General features: G+C 34.1%; 1 long non-coding RNA gene across 1 annotated transcript; it reads left to right on the plus strand.

Annotated features, from left to right (window-relative positions):
• Positions 1–44: 44 nt before the first annotated feature.
• LOC135734016 (uncharacterized) lies at positions 45–2,777 on the plus strand. Its single transcript, XR_010527068.2, has 3 exons — positions 45–454; positions 1,209–1,335; positions 1,518–2,777. It is a non-coding gene; the product is annotated as an uncharacterized lncRNA (long non-coding RNA).
• The last annotated feature ends 10,341 nt before the right edge of the window (positions 2,778–13,118 follow it).

Genomic DNA, 13,118 nt, shown 5'->3' on the forward strand with positions numbered 1-13,118 from the left:
TTCCGCACTTTCGTGACGTAATGCCTCTTTGACAGGTGTCGAAGTCTGCTGCCTGCGAAGCTTGCGCAAATGCGGGCTCAGGAAAATGGATATGAATGGCACATATCGAAAATATGCCCATGAGCACCCTTTTGAAACCAAGTTCATAAGGGTGTCATATACAAGGGTCAAAACAAACAACACGTAAATGCGTTTACTAGTAATAAAAAAAGCTAAATTTTGACTTTAAAATTCATAAAAGTTGTATTCATCTCTGAAGAAATCTATTGGGGAAAAAAGTATCATAAGCGCGTGTTTACATAACCTAGTTTAAAGCAATATTAAAGGCGTTTAGTAACAAGGTCACTCACATAATATCCCACCATGTTACTAATTGCAGATACCATATTTAAAAGCTTTTGGAGGCTTCTACGAAGAGTATGGAGGTTCCTGCCCTGCAGCAGACCTGAGAATGGTTTGTACATACATGCATACACACACGCACACTAGTACTGTGCAAAAGTCTTAGGCCACCATGCCACAATTAAATTTGTTGTTTTTTCAATGTTAAGGTGATCATATATAATTGTTTCTCAGTCTCTTTTATAGAATACATCCAGAAAATACAGGAAATGTGTATATAGTATTAAAAACTGTATTAAAATCTAAACTGATTTGACAATTTTTTAGGTTAAACTCCCCTTACACTTGAGCAATAGCAGGAAACTGCAGGATCTCTTAAACTGAAATAAAATAAAATCCTAATTTCTAATTTTAAAGAAATTAGTCTTTCTTCATTCTGCTCAAAAACGCTCAAGACATTTTTAGTGCCAAGAGAGGTCACACTAAACACTGACGTGATAATAAAAATTATAATTTTTTTTTTTTTTACATATTTTCTGTTTGTATCTTAATAAAATAGATTGAAAAGTAAATATGGATGGACATTAAAACTTCTAACAACAAGTCTGGTGGTGGTGACGGCCAAAGACTTTTGCACAGTTCTGTATACACACACACACACACACACACACATATATATAGGATATATAGATCTATGTCAGATTTTTTACGACACTTCTAATTTATTATTTACGTTTTTTAGTACATTATGATACAGATGCTGGTAAATGTTATTACTAAAAGTTGTTATGAAGTGAGTATTACTGTTTAAAAATGCAATGAAAAAACTGTGCCTGAAATAATTTCTAAATATAAATGTTTATTAGAAATAAAACTTTCAGAGGAAGAATCATCACCGTTGTACCCTGACCAGAGCTCTGTCCGTCCATGGTTTGATGATTATGGAGAAGATAATGGCTACATCGATTTAACTGAGAGACATTAATTCTGACAGTAAGTCCTTTATTTAGAAGTGTATATAAATGTATATGTTATTAAGTGTATTAAGTATAATAATAAGTGGTATATTATTATTATTTCAAATATGAATACATAACATTGCACATGCTTGTTACTGCATATTAATGAATGTGTTCTCATTGCTCATAACATCTCCACCTGTTTTCCCCATTTAGATACATTATTGATAAAATGATGACCAACCAAGCTGCAGAATTGTTTGATTTAAAATCAGGATGCAAGTCTTGACTTTTGGAAAAGAAGCGTATGACAGTTTAAAGTGACAGCTGACATTAATCAGGAAATTTGAAGTCAGTTACTGTATACATTGTTTTATACATTCAGTTTTGGTAAACATAATGTGACATCCAGGTACCGTATACTGAAAATGATGCACTTAAATGGTACACAGTTGTTTACTTTGCACTATGTATTCATACTACTGGCACAGTGTTTTGTACTGCCGATGTCTTTGATAGCAGCTAAAAAAACTTTATCAAAGGTTATTAGGGGTCAAGGCCAGAATTCCACTAAAACAAATTGTGCTAAATAGCACTAAAAGTGGTTTTTGGCTCGTTATCATAGAGGAAGCATTTTTAGCACCTATGAAGAACCATACGGGGGTCAAATAGAACTACTGTAGCAAAACATATGGTTTTACATAGCACAATATGGTTCTACACAAGTGCTACACAGGTACTTCATCGGTGCTGTATGGCACTTAAAAGGGTTCCTCTATGATTACGAGCCAAGAACTACTTTTAGTGCTATTAAGCACCGTTTGTTTTTAGAGACACCCCGGACAAAAAGTTATCAAAAGCTTTTTGATAAAACAATCCGTTCTCTTATACCGTGAAAATGTTCAAAGGCAAGCATGCCAAAATGGACGTGAGACAGACTGTATCTGCCCAAAACAGATACAGTCATGACCTAAGGGTTTTGTCACAGTGCCACCTCATCATGGATGATTCCTTTCATGGCTTGAAGTATATTCAATAGTGGAATTGCTGCTTGCAGCTATTTTGTTTTTCTTAATATTATTCAATCTTAGTACCTCCACTGATACACTTGAACATGTCTGTGGTGACTGAGAATGACATTTAAGACATCCTGAACAACACTTTATTTCTTATGCTGCTTAAAGACTGCAACTGTGCCTTTGTCTGAAAATATTTTAAATGTGTTTTTATATCTCGTGTGATGTTTAATGTTGAAAGCATGTGGTTTCTGATCTTATTGGCTTCCAACACATTCAAAGTTTTCCTAATCTGCTAAGCAACTACCTATCAGTTTAAAGATTAAGAGTACTCAAAACTTATTGGTGCTCTTTGAAATATGTATTGTTTGTTCTGAATATTTATATATTGTATGTGTACCTGTCTGTCACCTTTTTAAACTGTACTTTGTAAACTTTGTAAGAAAACAAAAGTAGTTTAATGTTTTATACTTAATAAAATTCTTATGTTTTATAGAAAATCCATTTGACTCAGCTTCATTTACATCCTAATATTGTTAATTTTAAAAGAATTGGTTTCAAAAGACCAACAACTGAGCATTGGCAATTAAAATAAAATTTTCTTTGTCAAATGGCCCAGGATTGATAAATATTCATATATGTCAGTTCAGCAAAGAGTAACATGACTATTTCACAGTTTTCGCGTTGCAATATTTTTTCCTAATTCTGTTTACAATTACACAAAATCTTAGGAAAATGAACATGGTTTTATTATAGTAAATGTGTAGTAAATATGATTATTGGTGGATTGATTACTTTTTTTGTTACCACATGTTTACTGCAAATGCCATTGTTAAAGAGTAACTAAACCCTAAACCAACTTTTTTTAGTTAATGATCTGTAAGGATGATGATGCTTTATTAGTGCTGTTCATTGATTTTAGTCAGTTTTTTGACATTTGGGTATAAACTGTTTCAATACTACAATATATGGTGTAAAAACGTCCGAGTGCTGCCCTCTTCATTGCAGCCTTCAGATTAAGAAACGGCCTGCATGTTGTCCGAGTACATATCAGTGAATATAGAAATCATTAAGTATTTTTAAAAACCCGCATACATGTTTGCAAATTGCCTAAATTATAGCGACATCATAATAATTTGGATATGGTATAATGGTTTTAAAATATCTTAAGATCAAGGGGGCCCCCTAGTGGTGCGGGGCCCTATGCAAATTGCGTAATTTGCGTATAGGAAAGACCGTCACTGGTACAGGCCCCTGGTAGGATAGGTTACTGTATGTCCATGCAAGGCTGCATTAGAGCAGCTGCTTCTTTGTCTTATGGTTAGACTGACCTGCCAGCAGTGAATGAGTTGTTGGCAATTCCACGCAAATGTCAACCTTATCATGAAAAGTAAAGTTTTAAACAATACTGATATCTCAGATGTAAATATTTGGTGGTTTAAATACCCATGCAAAGTCTCCATGGATTAGCCAAAATCAGGACTAGGCCTATTAGGAAATATAACTCGTTTCAACAAACATGCCTAAAAACATCACTTGGGTGCATTTAAGGCTAGACAAAGGGCACTGGTGTATTTTAAGATATGTCAGTGCAAGTTGTTTTCAGTTTGGACAGCTCTTACATTTATTTTAGTCTAGGTCTAATCCCTGTCGGGGAAACGGCCCCTAAAGCATTTTTTTGTATTATGTTTTATAAGTGCAAATTTCAGAATTGTCACATAACCCTGTTTCTTCCTCATAAATGCACATGTACAACTTAAAATAAATAAATATAAAATTAAAATAAATATTATTTGAAGAGCTGTCCCTTCTTCATTTGTTATTGCTTCTGGTTTGTGTATTTTTATTCACAGAATTCCTACAATGTTTGTGACCAAAATTTGTTGTCACATCCATAATGCATGCATGTTTCCCCTCATCTTAAATAGAAAACATGAGTAGAGTAGACTGATATTTTTCTGATGTCTGAACTCTGGTTTATGAGAAAATAAACGGAGGGTTAAGTATATATATGATATATATGTTTTGACTGCAAATGCCACACTCATAACACTGGAGTTGCCCTATTCATAACATTTAAATGTCCCAGCATCCCACCGTGTAACGTTTTGATATTTAAAAGGTAACTAGATCTTTTTGTTTAAAAACAAGTTATGTAAATTAATTGTATTTGCCTATACTGCCTTACAAAGCCAAAGCGCAGTAACTACGCATTTGGTCAAACCTGAGTTAAAGGTTGAAATGGGCTTTGTGAGATCTGTTGTGTCTTGTGACAAAGTCTCCTGGTTCAATTTTGTCCCATTTCAAAGAAACGTGTCTACCAAAGTTGCAGTAACATGTTTGACTGGCTGGTGTAAAAAACTTTCAGGGCATTTTTCTCGGTTTCAGTGTTTGCGTAGTTACTGCACTTAGCCTTTGTAGGGCAGTATAGTTCCATGTTTCAATTCAAATACAGGTCTAATGCATTTTTATTTAACATTTGATATCTTAACTGCCGTCTGGAGAATTTATCTAGGGTTAATTATTTTTGTTTAATTTTTGACTATGGGTGAATATTGAATTTTATTGGTGGTCTTTATTAATTCAAACTGGCAATCCAGCTGCTTTCCAGTGAAGGTAAAACACACAAACAATTTGCTAAAGATTTTAATAGTTGTGTTTAAACAAGATGCTTGGCAAAAGCTTACATGATTGTAAGCACAACGTTTATAGAGGGGAAGCTAAATAGCTAATTCAATTTAAGTCTAGGCTATGAATGCATAGAAGAATAAAAAATTACTTGCAATTTTGCACATTAGAATAAAACCAATTTTTGCAGTGTTCGAATTATGTCAAAGCTTATGGGGGTCCCCTAGCTTAGCCACACCCCCCGGCCAAGCCCCCCTCGTCATTATAGGTTGCTGTGATTCCAGAAAGATGTAATCCTTGATCAACAATCATCTGATCCTGGTTTTAATCAAAGAAACTCCAAATTACCCTAAACTCAAACCCTAACCATTTTTACCCCTAAAATTCGTGTGAAATTTTAAACTGAGTGGACCTTGGTAAAATAGAGTGGACCATAATGTCCCCTCTCATGTTACATCATTTTACAATAGCCTATAGTAGTGGTTAAATGAATTATATTGTGTTTTTTGAGTCATGGATCGAAAGATTTTCAGATCAGCAAAACTGGGGCTGGAAAAATAAAAATAGGAAAGCATATAAAATAGAAAAGAACAAAGTTACAAATAAAATAAAATCTAACAGTAATATTTTGGTACAGAAATAGAATCAAATGAATAATAATGTCTTCTTCATTGTATAAATGAAATATAATTCATCTTTTTAAAGCTACAAAAGTGATTTTCCTTTTTTCTTCTGTTGTGTAATTAATATAATGACACAAACATAAACAGATAAGCACTGCCACTTTAAGATCATGCACATCTGATTTATTTCTGAACTGTTTGCACTCACTTTAAGACATAACTGTTTTTATGAGAATACGTGCCAGGAAGCTGTGGTATTTCGAGACAATTCTGCACAGCAAAATCACCAGTGTTAAATCTACACTGTTATAACTATAACACTGGTGAATTTGCTGTGTGTGTTTGCATGCTTTTTGAAACTCGCGTCTTTGTGTGCGTATGTGCGACTGTCCCATGGTATGTGCACACAAACAGCTCACTTAAACATCATCTTCTGTCAGTTCCTCCAGATAACAGCGTGAGGCGCACTTGAGTTGCAGTTATTTCAGACAGAAATCTTTTGGATTATTTTATTGCGAAACTGTAACAAATAATTGACAGTATCGCTTTGTGGCAGCGCAGAAAGAGAAATTCGTGTAGTATTTTAATTTGAATAAAAACCAGGGGACCCTGAATTTTTGTCAACTAAATACCTAAACCAAGATCAATGTTTTAAGTCCATGCCATACACTCTCATATTTATATATGAATTTGCTGTGTGTTTCATCATTCTGGCCACTCGAAGGAAGTGACTTGTAAGGACTAGTCCAATGAAGTATCCTTGACATTGAGAAACGGACCTAGTGTACATATCTATGGTAAATCATGAAACGTTTGCCCAAATCTCGCTAGATGTCCTGGAAACTTTTAATTGTAAGTTAATGAATGGATTTTACATTTTGGTAGTAAAACGGAAAGTGTTCCACATTTCATTTGTGCAAACATTGTTACAGCAGTTACAGATGTTTTGTTTTGTAAAACATCTGTAACGGCTTTTATAACATTAAAACAACATTGATGGTGTCGTTTATTCAGGGACTACTAGCTACATAAACAATAAACTTTAATAAAGCTACATGCACAAAATTAAGCGGTTTTTACAGGTGCAAAGAATTCTGCGTCTGAAAGTTTCATGAAAGCCTATAGTGTATAATATTCTTTAAATGTTCATGTATTTATTCATTTGTTTATGTGTTTCTTTTTTTTTTTTGAAGAAAACCACTTGCTAAGTGTGTCCCATCAGGTGAATAATTTTTACATGCACGCTTGGGATCTAGAACACGTGGACAAAATACAGATAATACGCCATCAAGCGGTCAAGTATAAAGACCGCAAGTGTGGCATTTGGACGCAGCCGAAGTGTCTGGCTTGCCTGCACTTTTTTCGCTCCTCCCCTCTGCAGACGCACTCTCGCCCATATTTCAGGCGAGGCAAGGCGCATCTCAAACAAGCCATGTTTCCTACCCATGAAGAGAGGCTGCTCATGAATAGAGAGAGATTAAGCATAAAAAACGTTCTACCAATAAGAAACGTTAACTCTAGAGATACGCCCATTATTATGCATAAATTGTTTATCTGGGCGTGTAAACGCGCATCTTTACACGCTACATTTGATGGGGAGAATACAAAAGCTCATTTCGCACATAGAAGTTTTGTCATTGATCTTTCTGTCATTTAGATTCAAGAAATTTAATTTGCAAACAGCGACCAGACCAACGATAGCGATGGAAACCAACCTCAGAGGCAAGTATCACTAAACTTTAAACTGTTGTCTGTCTCAGTGCATCACACATCTGAGTTGGTGCACCTGAAAATCAGATACATTTGCATTTACATATAACGAATAAGGAGAGGGGGAAGACATCTACCCCAGCTTGGACGCCTGTTATTTAGTCCATTTAATATAAATAGCCGCGTGGTTTTTGTTGTCTTACGTATCCTGTTTGTTTCACAATATACAATCTCTGCTTGGCTAAAATCTCACAATTGCCTCACTTTTTAAGGGTGTAAGGAAAACGTAAAAATTTAAGTTATCAAAAAATACAAAGATCGTTGAAATTTTAGCTTTGCTCTCAAGTACGCATTTAACTGACACAATGCAATAAAAAACTGAGTTGAATGATTTAATCACAAGTGCAGAAGAGGACACAATACACGCGATTTGCAAGCTATCACTCACTTTTCCGCTTTTCTTTCATTTATTAACACAATAAAACACACAAGTCTTAAAAAATAGACGTAGCGCTCCCCCTGCTGTTTGACAGAAACAACCCATCTTGTGCTGAAAACTATACGTCACTACTCGTCACGTCCAATCGGCTGTAACTCAGGAAATATAGGAATTGAAAGAAAAAATAGGCTTGACATCCCCGGCCAATGGGCATTAAGATGTGCCGTCAGCAAGTCTTTAGCATCGTTCTCAGCCTTGGTTAACTCATATGTGTTGTTGGGGAGGTTTTCATCCACTAAGGTTTTTTTTTAAGTCTTAATTTGGCCACAACTTTCTCTGTGTTTTAGCAAATGAAATGATTTTGGTGACACATCTTATATAGACATATTTTGAGAAAATGCTTTGAAAAAAAAAAAAAACTCAAACACATAGTGTGCAAATTTACTACCCTTTCGTGTTGTTATGGATTAAAATAAACACTAAATTAAACGGCTGTAAAAATATATCAGATTAATATAGCCTATATAAAAATATATATTTGCATAAATCTGTTTATCAACCTCAGTACTGATTAAAACTGCCAAATCTTTGCTGTCCACCGACCGGAGTAACATTAAATAACTATTGGATACTTTATCAAAAATGACATTTAATTAATATGACAGAGACGCGCATCTGTATCTAAAATAAAACAAACAGCAGATCAAGGGATTGAAGTTTGAACTTCTCATTTACATGACGTTTACATTACGCATTAAGCAGACGGAAGGAAAGCGTGAAGATTTGTCATTATGCGCCTCTTCTTTATATGTTTAGAAAAAATAAGTAGGCTATAATAATAATAATATATAGCTAATATAATGTATATAATATAATAATAATATAGATGAAGTTTAATAATATAATACAGAAAATATTATAATATAAAATATAATCATGTACATTTTATATATCAACATTATTATAAACATTATAATTATAATTACTTAGTACTGTGATTATTGCGTACGAGTGGTTTTAGATTTTCTTGTATTTTTGTGTACATTTAGACATTTACAAAAGACATTTTGATAGAAAAGTTTTGGTTGAATCACGATTTGTTTGTGAAAACATCCGTACGCACATCTCACGCACAAATTTGTGAGTACGCATGCTTAGTGAATGAGACCCATTGGCTTTGATGCATTTTTAGTTTTTGTGTATCATCAGTTTTTATTGTTTAATGTCATTTTTGATAAAGTATCCAATAGTTATTTATTGTTAGTGGCTGTTTTTGCCCCATTTACTTCCATTATAGCGACATTTTATTTTTTGATTGCAGAGCCACGACACCTTATTACCATGCATTCTTGAATGTTGGTGAGTTTTCCTTTTGCAAAGAGGTCAAATTTGTCATTTTTACTGCACCATGTGGCACTTTTAGCCCAGTAGGCCTGTGCAAAAACAGAGCTAAATGTCTAGCTTGTATACATTGAGTTAAATGGAGTATAACTCCATAATAAAAGTATATTATATTGTGTGTGTGTGTCTGACACCAACTGTCCCACATTTTATGTTACGCTTATGCACCAATTTTACTATAAACTTAAATTGCGCATCTCCACTTAAAACATTTCCCAGATTTGCAGTTTCCAAACATAATCCACCGTCTTTAGTCGCATATTGGACAAAGACGTTAATAAAATATATTTTCCATTGCATGTCGTCTGGCACATAAATGTGATAAATTGTTGCGTTTAAGGCAACATTAAATGTGTATACAGTAACAAAACGGGGTTACTCACAAAATATTTCATGTAACTCATTGCAGGTACCATATATACAAGTCTTCGGAGGCTTCTACTAAGAGTATTGAGGTTCCTGCGATGCCGCAGAGATGAGAATTTTGGTTTGTAATTTAAATACCTTCAATATTAAATAATAAATATATCAGATTTTTATGACCCTTCTAATTTATTAATACATAATGTAACACTTTACAGATCAAACTGCAATTTTGGTTAATGTTACTAATAAAACAATTATGATGTCATGAAAATAATGTGGATGAATTAATTTCTAAATATAATTTTTTTAAAGAAATACAACTTTCAGTGCAAGAAACATCACCACTATGCCAGAGCTCTATCCGTCCATGGTTTGATGATTATGGAGAAGATAATGGCTACATCCATTTAGGTGAGAGACGCGAATTCTGACAGCTTTTATTCAGTATATAAATGTACATATTATTAAGTGTTATATTATTTGGAAAATGTATATATTAATACAATTTAACAATGCATACATGATTATTACTGCATATTAATGTGTGTTCTTCTAGCTGATAACATATCCACCTGTTTTCCCAAATAGATGACCATTATCGAGAAAATGATGACCAACCAAGCTGTAGAATTGTTTGATTTAAAATCCTTTTTGAAGCACGCCAGCATGATGCAAGTCTGCACTTTTGTGAAAGAAACGAATGACAATTTAAAGTGAGAGCTGACATTCATCATACAGGAAAGGGATTTGAAGTCATTCAAGTGTTTTACTCATAAAAATAATATGACATCATGGTATAGTGTATACTGAATTGTACACGTTTGTGTACTTTGCACTGTGTATACATACTACTGATATGGTATCTTGTAATATCGATGTCTTTGATATATTTCAATTACGTTTTAACGCGAGTTATAAACTGATATCAATGTTTTTTTTCTTAATATAATTAAATTGAACGTGAGGATTGACATAGACACTTAGGAACACCCTTTTCTTACAGGTTTAAAAATGTCATGATTCATCATTTATTTTATGTAAAGTTCCTTAATTTATTTTGGTACCGTTTTTATTTTCCAGTTCCTGAATTGCTAGCAATTGCGTAAATGCGGATCAATTCGAAAGCAATGACAACATAAATGCATTTTATTCCTCTGGTACATGTATAGGCCTACTGATAAACTCTATGGGGAGATTTTCCAGACAGGGCTTATCCTAGTCGCAAACTAGAATGCATATTTGAGCTGCTTTAATTAAAAATATCTTGCACTGACATATCTGAGCATCAGTTACCTTTTACAGCATTTCTATAATAAATTGCACTTGTATGCTTAATAAAATAAAGTTTTACAAATATGTTTGATGCATGTTTTATGGACCATTACCTATGTCTGGTTTTAATATATTGGTTAAATTATGATGATATTATAGAAATCATTACAAAGTCTATGTTTGATTGGATAGATGTGTGTATTTTAATTGTATTTATTATTTATTGTATGTTAGTTACAAAATGAAATACTTGGAAAACATGGAAGTACATTCATCACTTCCCAAAAAACCTTCACAACCACAAGATGGTTGAACCACAAGGTTCAAGATGGGGCAGTTCATTAATAGTGGAGCATGTAAACCAAAAGTTGCCGGTTTAAGGCTCATGACTGGTGGGTTACAAGCAAGGCACCTTAACCCTAATTGCTCCCAGGGTGCTGCAGGGATAGCTGAACACTGCTCTGTGTGTGTTTCCGGCTGGGTTAAATGCAGAAATCACATTAACAAACAAATACGTCACTTTCACTTCACTTTTTTCAGATGGTTTATTCTGCTGTGTAAAAATATGACATAGACTGTGTCAAATAAATGTTAAATAAGCATAGGCCTAAAAGAGGTTTACCCCACAATACACAGTTAGACAATCAGTTTCAGGTTTTATGCAAACTACACATGTCTGTGTTAAGGTGTGGTAATGTAGTACTAGAGAGCATGCAAAGCAGCTTTAACAGACCTGCATCGGATTATTATTGCACGATGGAAACAGACATGAGGGTGCTGCAACTAAGTTAATATTTTGTTTTTTTTATACATACTATTAACAATCAGAAAGATGTCAGATATTGTGCATATATAAGTAGGCTTTTCAGTAAATTTCAGCCATAGAACCTGTAGCAGCAGCTATATGAATGCATGTATAAAATGCTGACTCTGCTGACTCCATTTTCTTACGCTACAATACTTATTATGTCACTACTAAGTAATTCTCAAAGTGTGGTCCGCGGACCACTAGTGGTCCGCCAAACCCCCCCAGTGGTCCGCCTAAAGATGACCTAAACTAGGCAAGTGTTTATACAATCGTCACTTATCAAGTGTTTATACAGCGTCAACTGAAAGCAGCTAAAATCCACAGATCTATTAGTTTTGTAATGTACTAGTTTTTGTTTCATGTGTAAAATCCCTGTAATTTCAGTGATTTTGGACATTAAGGGGAACATTTTTTTTCAGTATTTTATTGCTACCATAGTTACAACCATAGACTTCATATACCCACCACCTCAGTTTTAAACTAAGGGCTCTTTGGAATGACATTAAGTGGGACCTAGGCTGTTACAGTATGTTTAATTGCAGTTTTTTTTCATATGTGCAGTTTGTTGTTTTTGACTTGAAACAGTTGCATATTAAACTTAAATTTAGCTTATCCTTCCTATTTTGTTGTTTTTTTTGGGCGTGTTAGAGTGGGATTCTGTTAGGTGGTCCTCAGAAAAAAATTGGAAGATAAAGTGGTCCTTGGGCTGAAAAAGTTTGAGAAACACTAATAATAGATCTGTGGATTTTAGCTGCTTTCAGTTGACGCTTGATCTTTCTTTTGACTTCTCTTTGGTTTAGCCACCGATCCATTTTTAAGTTATTAAAACAGAATGGCAAGAACTAATATCACAGTTTCACAAGTGCATTAAAAATCTACTTAAATAAGTGACGATTTTGTATAAACACTTGCCTAGTTAAGGTCATCTTTTGGCGGACCACTGGGGGGGTTTGGCGGACCACTGGTGGTCCGCGGACAACACTTTAAGAATTACTGTGGTATGATATTGGCATTTACTGTCAGGAGTGGAAGTCAATAGGAATCTCTGCATTTCATTCAGAAAGAAAAAATTTGGGTTCTATTGGGGATTTTGAGTGACTTCATTTACACCCTTACATTGTTCATAAAAAACTTTTATCAAAAGACCAACAACTAAGCAGTGACAATTTAAGGCAAGTTTTCTTTGTCAAATGCTCCGGTTGATAAAGATTCATATGTCTTAGTGGTTAGCTCATACATGCAACAAAAACATCCTCTGTTTTTTCTCGCCAGGGGAATTTCCTGACCATATTATCTAATTTAGTCTAGTCATCATATTTACCTCCAGAGAAAATTAACAATTTTAAAACCAGTCAAATCAATTATAGGCTACTGTGAATGCACATCCAACAGGAGTATAAAAATACAGGATGGAGATCAGAGTTTATTGTGCTGCTTTGAGCCTTAAGAAAGGGACTAAGTTTTTAAGGAATATCAAAAAGTTTGAGTTTGTTATAATAAACATTACATATAACAATGTTATAACGGTTGTTAGTGTTTATAAACGAGAACTTT

The sequence above is a fragment of the Paramisgurnus dabryanus genome, chromosome 3 (genome assembly GCF_030506205.2).
Source record: "Paramisgurnus dabryanus chromosome 3, PD_genome_1.1, whole genome shotgun sequence".
NCBI lineage: Eukaryota > Metazoa > Chordata > Actinopteri > Cypriniformes > Cobitidae > Paramisgurnus > Paramisgurnus dabryanus.